Source organism: Macaca mulatta, chromosome 20, assembly GCF_049350105.2.
Source record: "Macaca mulatta isolate MMU2019108-1 chromosome 20, T2T-MMU8v2.0, whole genome shotgun sequence".
Lineage (NCBI taxonomy): Eukaryota > Metazoa > Chordata > Mammalia > Primates > Cercopithecidae > Macaca > Macaca mulatta.
In genome coordinates this window covers 63,145,714-63,159,837 of record NC_133425.1, presented here as the reverse complement: position 1 = coordinate 63,159,837, position 14,124 = coordinate 63,145,714, and the positions used below count along the sequence as shown (strand labels likewise).

Sequence of the window (14,124 nt, the reverse complement as noted above, 5' to 3'; positions counted from 1 at the left end):
TGGGGTGACTCTGCCTCTAGGAACATTTGGCTAAGACATTTTTGGTTGTCACTACTGGGCTGGGATGTGCTACTGGTATCTAGTGGGTGGAAGCTAGAGATGCTATTAAACATCCTCCAAGGCACAGGTCAGTCCTCCACCACAAAGAATTATCAGGCCCAAGATGTCAAGAGCACTGAGGTTGAGAAACTCTGATATAAAGAGTCTTAAGAGACCAGTAATCAATTACAATGCGTGAATCTTCTTTGGATCCTGATTCAAACCAATAAATGATGAAAAAGATGTGACACAGGCCGGGCGCGGTGGCTCACGCCTGTAATCCCAGCACTTTGGGAGGCCGAGGCGGGTGGATCATGAGGTCAGGAGATCAAGACCATCCTGGCTAACATGGTGAAACCCCGCCTCTACTAAAAATACAAAAACAGTTAGCCAAGCATGATGGCAGGCGCCTATAGTCCCAGCTACTCGGAAGGCTGAGGCAGGAGAATGGCGTGAACCCAGGGGCAGAGCTTGCAGTGAGCAGAGATCCCGCCACTGCACTCCAGCCTGGGCAACAGAGCGAGACTCTGTCTCAAAAAAAAAAAAAAGAAAAAGATGTGCACAAGACAATTAGAAATTTCAACTCTGGATATCTGATGATATTAAAGAATTACTAACAAAACTAATTTAAATCTTACACATGTAGTGGGGAAGACATTGGTCAAAGGACATAAAATTTCAGTTAGTGGGAATAAGTTCAAGAGATCTATTGTACAACATGACTATTATACTTAATAATGTACACCTGAAAATAACTGAGAGCAGATTTTTAAGTGTTCTCATCACAAAAAATGACAAGGATGTGAGATGATGCATATATGAATTAGCTTAATTTTCTGCAATGATGGGGTCTTGCCATGTTTCCAGACTGGCCTTGAACTGGGCTCAAGCAATCCTCCCACCTAAGCCTCCCAAAATGCTGGGATTATACGTGTGAGCGAGTCACTCTGCCCGGGCCTGCCAATGTTTTGTAAAAAGCTTTATTGAGGTAGCTATATTAAGGGCATCATGGCTCACGCCTATAATCCCAGGACTTTGGGAGGCCAAGGTGAGCAGATCACCTGAGGTCAGGAGTTTGAGACCAGCCTGACCAACATGAAGAAACCCCATCCTTACTAAAAATACAAAATTAGCCGGGTTTGGTGGCACATACCTGTAATCCTGGCTACTTGGGAGGCTGAGGCAGGAGAATCGCTTGAACCCGGGAGGTGGAGGTTGCAGTGAGCTGAGATTGCGTCACTGTACTGCAGCCTGGGTAACAAGCGAAACTCCGTCTCAAAAAAAAAAAAAAAAAAAAAAAAAAAAAAAAAAAAGCACTAAACATACCTCCAAAATTTCCTTGTATTTTTGTTTTTGGTGATAACATTTATCATGAGATCCATCCTCAACATAATTCAAAGTGCATAATACCATATGATTAATATAGGAACTATGTTGTGCAGCAGATCTCTAGAACTTATTCATCTTGCATAACTGAAATTTTATACCCACTGAGCAGCAATTCCCCATTTTCCCCACCCTGTCAAAGTTTTTTGACCTTGTTTTTTGCAGCTAAACTCAGAACTTAGATCCAGACTGCAATGGCCCTGTTTGTAGACACCACACAAAACTGCCCATGTCATACCATCAACTTGACATTCACTTCTCTCCCAACAATGAATCATGAATTCCCTGAGGATAAGATCCACATCTAACAAGTGGGGCTTTTTTTTTTTTTTCTGAGATGGAGTCTTACTGTGTCGCCCAGGCTGGAGTGCAGTGGTGAGATCTCTGCTCACTGCAAGCTCCGCCTCCCGGGTTCACGCCATTCTCCTGCCTCAGCCTTCTGAGTAGCTGGGACTACAGATGCCTGCCACCACACCTGGCTAATTTTTTGTATTTTTAGTACAGATGGGGTTTCACTGTTAGCCAGGATGCTCTCGATCTCCTGACCTTGTGATCTGCCTGCATAGGCCTCCCAAAGTGCTGGGATTACAGGCGTGAGCCACCGGGCCTGGCCAACAAGTGGTTTTCACTATTTTTGTTTTTGAGACGGAGTCTTGCTCTGTCGCCCAGGCTGGAGTGCAGTGGTGCAATCTCAGTTTACTGCAAGCTCTACCTCCCGGGTTCACGCCATTCTCCTGCATCAGCCTCCCAAGTAGCTGGGACTACAGGCACCCGCCACCACGCCCAGCTAATTTTTTTTGTATTTTTAGTAGAGATGGAGTTTCACCGTGTTAGCCAGGGTGGTCTCGATCTCCTGACCTCGTGATCCACCTGCCTCGGCCTCCCAAAGTGCTGGGATTACAGGCGTGAGCCACTGCGCCCAGCCGATTTTTACTATTTTGGTTTTTTTTTTTTTGAGTCAGTCTCGTACTGTTGCCTGGGCTGGACAATGGCATGATCTCGGCTCACTGCAACCTCCGCCTCCCAGGTTTAAGTGATTCTCCTGCCTCAGCCTCCTGAGTAGCTGGGATTACAGGTGCCCACCACCACACCTGGCTAATTTTTTGTATTTTTAGCAGAGATGGGGTTTCACTATGTTGGCCAGGCTGGTCTTGAACTTCTGACCTTGTGATCTGCCTGCCTCCGCCTCCAAAAGTGCTGGGATTAGAGGTGTGAGCCACCATGCCCGGCCATGATTGTTACTGTTTAGCACTGTGCCCAGGCTGGTAACTACTCAATAAATGCTAACCAAATTGAATATATAATAGAAAGCAGAAAACAAATCGGCCAATTCATAGTTTTTGGCTCTTAAATCTTGTGAATGGGCCAGGCACGGTGGCTCACACCTGTAATCCCAGCACTTTGGGAGGCCAAGGCTGGTGGATCAGTTGAGGCCAGGAGTTCAGAACCAGTCTGGCTAACATGGCAAAACCCCATCTCTACTAAAAATACAAAAATTAGCCAGGCGGCGCAGTGCGCACCTGTAATCCCAGCTACTTCAGAGGCTGAGGCACGAGATAGAGCTTCAACCCTGGAGGTGGCGGTTGCAGTGAGCTGAGAACGTGCCCCTGCACTCCAGCCTGGGTGACAGAGCGAAACTTGGTCTCAGAAACAAAAAACAAAAACCTTGTGAATGACATCACCTAAACAAGAGTAAAATAAGGGCCGAGCGTGGTGGCTCATGCCTGTAATCCCAGCATTTTGGGAGGCCAAAGCGGGCAGATCACTTGAAGTCAGGAGATCGAGACAAGCCTGGCCAACACAGTAAAACCCCATTTCCATTAAAAATACAAAATTTAACCAGGTGTGGTTGCACACACCTGTAATCCCAGCTACTTGGGAGACTGAGGCAGGAGAACTGCTTGAACTTGGGAGCTGGAGGTTGCAGTGAGCTGTACTCCCTCCACCCAGGGCAACAGCGAGCCTCTGTCTCAAAAAAAAAAAAAAAAATTAAAATAATAATAATAATAAATAAAATAAAACAAAATGTGTAGCTGGGTGTGGTGGGGTGTGCCTCTAATCCCAGCTACTTGGAAGGCTGAGTGAGGCAGGAGAATTGCTTGAACCCTGGAGGCGGAGATTGCAATGAGTTGAGTGCCACTGCACTCCAGCCTGGAGCCTGGGCAATAAGAGTGAAAACTGTGTCTCAAAACAACAACAACAACAACAACAACAACAACAACAACATTAAAGTGTTTTGTATTTTTGGCCAAGAATACAGTTCAAACGAAGCTTCTGCTACTTCTATTAGAGACACTTTGATACTTTTCTCTAATTCTCTGTCTAGGCACCTTAACATTGTATTATATCCACGTTAGCAGTCAGAGAAGACTCCTTAAGCCAGGACCACCTGCGAGGCAGTACAAGAACTACAGAGAGACGGGCAAGGCCTGGTCCTACATTCTAGGAGTTACTGTCTAACATAAAGGATGAAATAAGTAGTACAATGGCTCAAGGTAATACGAGGCAGGTCTGGAGAAAGATAACCAGGTGTGATAGAAAAATGCTTCATAAACGTGGAATTTGAATGGAACCCTGAAACACGAGCAGGACATTTAAAGGCAGAGTTTGACAGTGGGGGGCAGAGGGTGTATTTTATAGGGGAAGGGTCTGGATTTTTGGGTAAAATAAATACATGTAGGAATTATAAGTAAGAAAAAGAACTGGTTTAAAGCACAGGACAGAGGAGAGGGCTGTAAGACAGGTGAAAGATGTACTGGTTGCCCCATAATTTGGACAGTCTTGAATAACAAAATACCTCAGATGGCTGGCAAAGGAAAACCACTTACACTTTCTAGGCAGAGAAGTAAAGGTTAACTCATTTCACAAAGAACAGGACTTAATTTCCTCAAAAAGTGTGTCTCTATTTTTGCAAAAACTGCTTGATGCACTTACCACCCTTCTGGCTCACAAAGCCCTTCAGGCTCACCTGACCCCATGATAACCTATTCAGATTTATGTCTTGCCCTCTAGCACTTTCCCCTTCAGTCAAGCTGTCTTTTCATCCAGACACAGTTCCCACTGTCATCTCCCTGTTTTCACTCTGTACTTTACGTCTGATCCACTCCTCTCAACACCAGCTCATCTTTGGCACAACAAAGTTTTCTGAGGTTCTTGTGGCCATTACTTTGCTCCAAATGTGTTTCTGATAAAATAAAGACACAGTTTAGCACTTAAAATTTTCTCAAAACGATCTATTTTTAAGGGCAAAAGCCAGGCTTGAAGCAACATACATTTTTGGACAGATTCAGCAAACCCCACCATATGCCTAGAGAAAAACAAGGCTCATGGTAAACTCCGAGGTTGTTGAGTTGCCAGGTTGGTTTATTCTGCCACTACCTTCTTTCTTTCATTAGTCCCTTGTTCTCAACAACCAAGAGAAAAATACAACATCCAATGCAAAGGCCTCTTACTATGCTGTTCATGACAGTGGGGACAAACATAAAAAAATGTTACTGCAGAAGGTGGGGATCAAAGAACTTTTGTAGAATGCTTTATAATTTGCCTATAAATTAAAAATGAGCAAAGTGCTAGCATTTTTATTATAAGATCTCATTTATATCTCTGATTGGAAAAGACTAAGCATGACCTTAACTATATAATTAATTTTATATACTCAGTACTGTTCAGACAGATTACGTTTAGCATAGAAATTCTCTATGCTGGCACTATTCAATAGAAATATAATGCAAGCCACAAACATAAGCCACATTACCTGCAATTTTAAGTAAAAAAAATTCATATTAAAAATTAAAAAAAAAAAAATCCAGGTGAAATTAATTTTAGTAATCTATTTTGCTTAACCTGGTAGGTCCAAAATATCAATTCAAGGTTTAATCAATTTAAAAAATTGTTGGCTGGGCGCAGTGGCTCATGCCTGTAAACCCAGCACTTTGGGAAGCCGAGGCAGGTGGATCATGAGGTCAGGAGATCAAGACCATCCTGGCTAACATGGCGAAACCCCGTCTCCATGAAAAATACAAAAATTAGCCGGGCGTGGTGTTGGGCGCCTGTAGTCCCAGCTACTCAGGAGGCTGAGGCAGGAGAATGGTGTGAACCCAGAAGGCGGAGCTTGCAGTGAGCCGAGATCGCACCACTGTATTCCAGCCTGGCGACAGAGCGAGACTCCATCTCAAAAACAAACAACAACAACAACAAAACCCCAAAACAAACAAACAAAAAATTGTTATATTTGAGACACAGACTTGCTCTGTTGCCCAGACTGGAGTGCAGTGGCAGGACCACAGCTCACTGTAACCTCCAATTCCTGGGCTCCAGTGATCCTTCTGCCTCAGTCAGCCGAGGAGCTAGGACTACAGTTCATGCCACCATACTCAACTAATTTCTTTTTTTTTTTGAGATGGGGTTTCCTCTGTTGCCCAGGCTGGAGTGCAACAGAATGGTCACGGCTCACTGCAGCCTTGACTTCCTGGGCTCAGGTGATTTTCCCACCTCAGCCTCCAGCGGGTTCATGCCAAGCATCGGGCTAATTTTTTTGTATTTTTAGTAGAAGTGGGGTTTCACCATGTTGCGCAGACTGGTCTCGAACTCCTGGGCTTGAGTGATCTGCCCACCTCAGCCTCCCAAAGTGCTAGGATTACAGGAATAAGTCACCATGCCTGGCCTCTAATTTATTTATTTATTTTTTTGAGACAGAGTCTTGCATTGTTGCCAACGCTGGAGTGCAGTGGCACAATCTCGGCTCACTGTAAGTTCTGCCTCCCAGGTTCACGCCATTCTCCTGCCTCAGCCTCCCGGGCAGGTGGGACTACAGGCGCCTGACACCACACCTGGCTAATTTTTTGTACTTTCAGTAGAGACGGGGTTTCACTCTGTTAGCCAGGATGGTCTCGATCTCCTGACCTTGTGCTCTGCCCACCTCGGCCTCCCAAAGTGCTGGGATTACGGGCATAAGCCACCATGCCGGACTTTTTTTTTTTTTTTTTTTTTTTTTAAGAGGGAGTCTTGCTCTGTCGCTCAGGCTGGAGTGCAGGGGTGTGATCTCAGCTCACTGCAAGCTCTGCCTCCCGGGTTCATGCCATTCTCCTGCCTCAGCCTCCTGAATAGCTGAGACTACAGGAACCCACCACCACGCCCACGTAATTTTGTTTTTGTATTTTTAGTAGAGATGGGGTTTCACCATGTTAGGCAGGATGGTCTTGATCTCCTGACCTCATGATCCGCCCGCCTCAGCCTCCCAAGGTGCTGGGATTACAGGTGTGAGCCACCACTCCCAGCCTAATTTTTTTTTTTTTAATTTTGTAAAGGTGAGCTCTCACTATGTTGCCCAGGCTGGTCTTCACCTCCCAGTCTCAAGTGATTGTCCCATCTTAGACTACCAAGGTGCTGGGATTACAGGTATGTGCCATCATGCCCAGCTATATTTTACATTTACAGCATATCTTAATCTGAACCAGTAAAACTCTAAATTCTCAACAGCAACATGAGGCTAGCGGCTTCTGTACTGGGCAGCATAGCTTTGTACTTGTGTTACTCAAAATATGGTCTGAGGACCAGCAGCACTGGCATAACCTTGGAGCTTCTTAGAAACACAGACCTTCAGGTCCCACCCTTGACCCACAGAATTAGATTTTGCAATTTAACATTATACTATTACTGTTTCCCCATTAAGATTTTTTTTTTTTCTTTTTGAGACGAAGTTTCACTCTTGTCGCCTAGGCTGGACTGCAATGGCACAATCTTGGCTCAATGCAACCTCCGACTCCTGGGTTCAAGCGATTCTCCTGCCTCAGCCTCCCAAGTAGCTGGGATTACAGGCATGCGCCACTATGCCTGGCTAGTTTTGTATTTTTATTAGAGACGGGGTTTCTCCATGTTGGTGAGGCTGGTCTCGAACTCCTGACCTCAGGTGATCCGCCTGCCTCAGCCTCCCAAAGTGCTGGGATTAAAGGCATGAGCTACCATGCCCGGCCCTAAGAAAAAAATTTTTTAAGAGAAGTTTTTCAGTCCCTGAAAAGCCCCAAAAGTTAGTATTCCTGCAAAGGGAATGATAATCCAAATGTCTGGAGCTAGGGAACAGACAAAAATCCAATTTACTTCAGAGTGACATTCTCAGAAAAGGTATCAAAGTACAAAAAATTCAGATGCTGTCAATGTAAATGTGGTGACCCTGCCAGAGTCACCACATAATCCCAGACTATTTAAATATTCTCAATAATAAAATCGGTGGAGGAAAAACAATCTTTGGGGTCTCCAGGATTTTGTAGCATACAATTCGATGCTACAACTTGAAGATGATGGAAAAAAATTCCATCTTGTCTCTGGTGTTAATCTGAAAACTTAAAATGTTACAGGCTTGTAAACAGGCCTGGCAGGGTGGCTCATGCCTATAATGCCAGCATTTTGGGAGGCCGAGGTGGGCGGATCACCTGAGGTCAGGAGTTCGAGACCAGCCTGACCAACATGGTGAAACCCCATCTCTACTAACAATACAAAAATTAGCCAGGCGTGGTGGCAGGCGCCGACAGGCCCAGTTATTCAGGAGGCTGAGGCAGGAGAATCGCATGAACCTGGGAGGCGGAGGTTGCACTGAGCCGAGATTAAGCCACTGCATTCCAGCCTGGGCAACAGAGCGAAACTCCACCTCAAAAAAAAAAAAAAAAAAAAAAAAAAAAAAAATGCTTGTAAACAACCAAGTCCAATCTAAAAGAGGTCACAGATTTATAAACCAGGTAGAAACAGAAGTGGTACAAAAGATACAAATTGAAACCAACTGTGCTTCCAAGTAGCTGAGCTGACAAGAGTATTGTCTTCCTGAAAAAAAAAAAACACATGGCATAAAGTCCACAAAACAACAGCATCTACTCAGGTCTTAAAGCCATAGCTTCTATTTTTAACAGAGAAAAATCAGACACAAAGTAGCAAGCCATCAGCCTCTCAATACACTGCTTAGAAATCTCAGTGCATCCTCGAGGTCAGAAGATCGAGACCATCCTGGCTAACATGATGAAACCCTGTCTCTACTGGAAATACAAAAACAAAATTAGCCAGGCGTGGTGGCAGGTGTCTGTAGTCCCAGCTACTGGGGAGGCTGAGGTGGGAGAATGGCGTGAACCCAAGAGGTGGAGCTTGCAGTGAGCTGAGATTGTGCCACTGCACTCCAGCCTGGGCGACAGAGCGAGACTCTGTCTCAAAAAAACAAAAAAAAAAAAACAAAAAAAACCCCCAGAAAACTCAGTGCATCCCATCAACCAGTGGATCCTCTTTTTACTTAACTTCTTTTACTTTCTTTCCAGAGGATGGGAGTCTCTCCTCTGAATCAGTAAGTAACCAATAGGCTGGACCAGGTCACTCTCCCCACTCCCTGGGGACTGTGCTTCTAGTTGCCTCTCCCGACACTAGCAGCTCCAATCCATCTCCTCCCTTTCTTTACTGCTTTCAAATACTCAGTTCCTCTTAGCACAAAACATACCCAGTCACTCTAATTCCTACATATTTTTCGGCTCTATCCTTGCTTGAGTTGCCCATGCCTTCTAGGTTTTGTCAAAACTTTTTTTGGGGACCAATACCACCACCAAAAAGAAGTTTATATCACTCAAAACGGTTTTAATTTACTTACAAGACACAATTTTTTTCCTCCAGATTATGAAAATCACCTAATATTCTTTTTTTTTTTTTTTTTTTGAGACGGAGTCTCGCTCTGTCACCCAGGCTGGAGTGCAGTGGCCAGACCTCAGTTCACTGCAACCTCTGCCTCCTGAGTTCACGTCATTCTCCTGCCTCAGCCTCCCGAGTAGCTGGGACTACAGGTGCCCGCCACCTCACCCGGCTAGTTTTTTGTATTTTTTAGTAGAGACGGGGTTTCACTGTGTTAGCCAGGATGGTCTCGATCTCCTGACCTCGTGATCCGCCCGTCTCGGCCTCCCAAAGTGCTGGGATTACAGGCTTGAGCCACCGCGCCCGGCCAAAAATCACCTAATATTCTGATGCTGTTTTCTCAGCTGTTCAATTAAAGGTACATATTTTATATATATATGAAATCATATCATATATAGAATTTATATACACTTCTATATATGGCTTTGCTCTCCTATTTTAAAAATCTGTCCTTACGACTAGGTGTGATGGCTCAAGCCTGTAATCCCAGCACTTTGGGAGGCTGAGGTAGATGACTTGAGCCCAGGAGTTCAAGCCTAGCATGGGCAACATAGGGAGACCCTAACTCTAAAAATAAATTTTAAAAAAACACACATTAGCCAGGCTGGGCATGGTGGCTCACATCTATAATCCCAGGACTTTGGGAGGCTGAGGTGGGCAGATCCCTTAAGTCCAGGAGTTCGAGACCAGCTTGGGCAACGTGGTGAAACACCATCTCTACAAAATATAGCCAGGCATGGTGGTGCATGCCTGTAGCCCCAGCTACTTGGGAAGCTGAAGCAGGAGGATCATTTCAGCCCAGGATGCAGAGGTTGCAGTGAGCTGAGATCACACCATTGAACTCCAACCTGGGCATGGGACCCCCTGTTCCTCAAAAATAAATAAATAAAAATAATAAATTTAAATATCTGTCCTTATTAAAAAGGACTCAACTCCCTCCTTAGCCCTCTGTGGCCCCTTCGTTTGGTCCACAGGTACCATCCATCAAGAACCACCAAAGCCAACCCAAACACCTTTCCTTCATCCTCAATCTCAGTTTCTCTGGTATCTGACAAGATGAAACTCATCTTCTTCCTTCATAAGCCTCTTTCCACCCTTAGATCCCTTCCTTTGTCTCCGAGCACTCTTTTCACCAGCCTCCCTGAGTACACCAAGGCTCTGTAGCCGTCCCTTGCACTAGCCTTTTAACTTCCACTGTTTCTACACAGAGGTCTTTCCAATCCATATCTGCAATCCAAGTTTCACTGCCTAAAGGATCTCTCTATTAATGTTGGCTGTCACCTTCAACTCAATGGCACTGGACAGGGAATACACGGAAACTCCAGTATACCCAATCCATCACTAACCAACTAAATGAGCTTGGTAAAGTGGGTGGGTCAGTCATCCAGACTGTGATATCACCATAAAATGGAGCTCCTAAGACCAGATCCTTATTGCGTTTCTCTATCATCTAGGTGAAAAAGTGAAGCTTAGATAAAAAAGTTTTATTATTCGGTCAACTTCTGTGTTGAGGATAAACAGGAGGTTCCTCCAGAATGAGGAAGAAATATCCAGGCAATAGGGGATGAGGGGCTAAAAGGAAGGAAAATTGGCATCTTAATGCTTCTCTGCCCCTACTGACTGGTGAGTGTGAGGATGCAAGGGCCTAGGTGCCAACACAGAGACCCCAGAGGCCTGTACCCTTGGGGAGCATGGATCAGCCCTTCCTTCTCTTGCTTCAGCCACTTTTTTTTTTTTTGAGACAGAGTCTTGCTGTGTCGCCCAGGCTGGAATGCAGTGCCGCGACCTCGGCTCACTGCAACCTCTGCCTCCCAGGTTCAAGCGATTCTCTTGCCTCAGCCTCCTGAGTAGCTAGGACTACAGGTGCGCGCCACCAGGCCCAGCTAGTTTTTGTATTTTTAGTAGAGACGAGGTTTCACCATGTTGGCCAGGATGGTCTCAATCTTGTGACCTCATGATCCACTCACCTTGGCCTCCCAAAGTGCTGGGATTACAGATGTGAGCCACCGCACCCAGCCAATTTTTTGTATTTTTAGTAGAGATGAGGTTTCACCACGTTAGCCAGGCTGGTCTCGATCTCCTGACCTCGTGATCCGCCCGCCTCGGCCTCTCAAAGTGCTGGGATTACAGGCATGAGCCACACATTTGGCCGCTTCAGCTCCTTTTTTTTTTTTTTTTTTTTGAGACGGAGTCTCGCTCTGTCGCCCAGGCTGGAGTGCAGTGGCCGCATCTCAGCTCACTGCAAGCTCCGCCTCCCAGGTCTATGCCATTCTCCTGCCTCAGCCTCCCGAGTAGCTGGGACTACAGGCGCCCGCCACCTCACCCGGCTAGTTTTTTGTATTTTTTAGTAGAGACGGGGTTTCACCGTATTTAGCCAGGCTGGTCTCGATCTCCTGACCTTGTGATCCGCCCGTCTCGGCCTCCCAAAGTGCTGGGATTACAGGCTTGAGCCACCGCGCCCGGCCTGATGACTGAAAACACACAAATGGCAGATGAATAAAAAACCAAACCTCATTAACAGTAAAACAAATGCTAATTAAAATAATGTGACAGCATTTGCCTCTGTTAACTGCTATGGCTGTTTTGAAAGATATTTCCCAGACTGGGCATGGTGGCTCATGCTTGTAATCCCAGCACTTTGGGAGGCCAAGGCGGGTGGATCATGAGGTCAGGAGATCGAGACCATCCTGACCAAGATGGTGAAACTCCGTCTCTACTAAAAATACAAACATTAGCTGGGCGTGGTGGCATGCACCTATAGTCCCAGCTACTCGGGAGGCTGAGGCAGGAGAATCACTTGAACCCAGGAAGCGGAGGTTGCAGTGAGCCGAGTCTGTGTCACTGCACTCCAGCCTGGCAACAGAGAGAGACTCTGTCTTTAAAAAAAAAAAAAAAAAAAAAAAAAAAAAAAAGGCCAGGTGCGGTGGCTCACGCCAGTAATCCCAGCACTTTGGGAGGCCGAGACGGGCGGATCACGAGGTCAGGAGATCGAGACCATCCTGGCTAACACAGTGAAACCCCATCTCTACTAAAAAATACAAAAAAAAAAAAAAACTAGCCGGGCGAGGTGTCAGGTGTCTGTAGTCCCAGCTACTCGGGAGGCTGAGGCAGGAGAATGGTGTAAACCCGGGAGGCGGAGCTTGCAGTGAGCCGAGATCACGCCACTGCACTCCAGCCCGGGCAACAGAGCAAGACTGTCTCAAAAAAAAAAAAGGAAAAGAAAAAAAGAAAGATATTCCCTAATGTTGGCCTTGGTGCAGTGAAACCAGCACAATTCTACTGAAGGTAATTGGTAGTATGAATCGTAGACATTAAAAATAGTGCATTGTAATACATAATATGGAGAAAATGTTTGTTCTATATTTAAAAAGGGAGGGCGGACAGGAGAGGCAGAATGGAATAACTGTTAAGAGTCAGACGTGCATCCCAATTCTGGTTTTTCTAATTAGCAGTGTGACCTGGAGTGAGATATGCTACCTTCTCGCTGCAGTTTTCTTTTCTATAAAATAAGGAAATGGCACCCATTTCACAGGCTATCATAAAAACCCAATGAAACAACACATGCATGGTGCCAACTGTCATCCTCTGCATCCTTATAGGCCAGCCAAGAAGCCATTCAACATGGTTAACTCAACAATATATGCTTTTTCGGCGGCTTAGATTTCTAATTAGATTCATAGAATCTAATCTTATCTGAACCTTCGATAAACTTTCCCCACAAAAATGACTTCTCTGATAAAGTACTGGATTTCTGTAGGATGAAGGTAGCATTATCAGTCAGTTGACAGAAGCTGGTGACTGACTAAATCCAGGAATGGAGGAGAAAGAGTAAAAAAGAAACAGAACAAGCCTGGCATGGTGGTTTGTACCTATAGTTCCAGCTACTTGAGAAGCTGAGGCAGGAGGATGGCTTGGGCCCAGGAGTTTGAGGTCAGTCAAAGGAAGGGTGGGGGAGGGTGGTAGGAAGAGACAGAACAGCTTTGCAGGCTGGCCAGTCTTGTTCTGTCCAGAATATTGATGCCACATTAAACTTCCCTGAAATGAGGCTCAAAAATTCCAAAAATTCACGATTGGTGATGCTTACTGAATCAGGTCCAAATTCTCCATCTTAGCTCCCAGAGCTCTGTACAATTTGTTCCCATTCCCTTCCACCCACCCAACCTCACCTTTGACTATTTCCTGCTGGGCATCTTCCGTATCAGTATCTGCTGTCTTGTCCCTTCCCAGCTCAAGTCACTTTCTAAATCAAAGTCATCTCAACCCTGACCAGTGCAAACTGACCACAAGTTTTAACTGTAGCATAATGTTCTACGTGTTTTTGCCCCCAGTATTAGCTTTTTAAGGGCAGTAACTATGCCTTTTATTTCTGTAGTCTCTATAGCAATGGATACAAAACAGTATTAGACAAACAGGAATTATCAGTGACTTTGTCAGGTGAAACAGATGTAAATGGTTCCTGCACAGGACAAGAGCAGGAAGGGAACATGGAAAAACAAAACACTGTTTATATGCTAAGTGAAAGCCTAAGTATATCAATTTACCTTTATTGCTCTCTTTGCATCACTATTTTTTTAGTGATGCAAAGTTTAGCAACTTTGAAAGACCAAGTTTCATTATGTTGCCCAGGCTGTTCTCGAACCCCTGGGCTCAAGGGATCCTCCCACCTCAGCCCCCACAAAATGCTGGGAACATAGGCATGAGCCACTGCACCTAGCCTGTGTCAATTCTTACACCTATTTTTTTTTTTTTTTTTTTTGAGACAGGGTCCCACCCTGTCACTCAGGTTGGAGTGTAGTGGCACAATTATGGCTCACTACAGCATTGACATCCTGGGTTCAAGTGATCCTCCCACCTCAGCCTCTCAAGTAGCTGGGACTACAGGCATATGCCACCATACTTGGCTCATTTTATTTTACAGAGATGGGATCTCACTGTATTGCCTAGGCTGGTCTCCTAAGCTCAAGTGATCCTTCCACCTTGGCCCCCTAAAGTGCTGGGATTACAGGCATGAACCACCATGCTCAGCCTGTGTCACTTAATACA

At 45.4% G+C, this 14,124-nt stretch overlaps 1 protein-coding gene across 3 annotated transcripts in view; it reads right to left on the bottom strand.

The window, feature by feature from the left end:
• Positions 1–14,124, bottom strand: part of CTCF (CCCTC-binding factor) — a 78,113-nt gene that overhangs the window by 32,855 nt on the left and 31,134 nt on the right. The window lies entirely within an intron of this gene.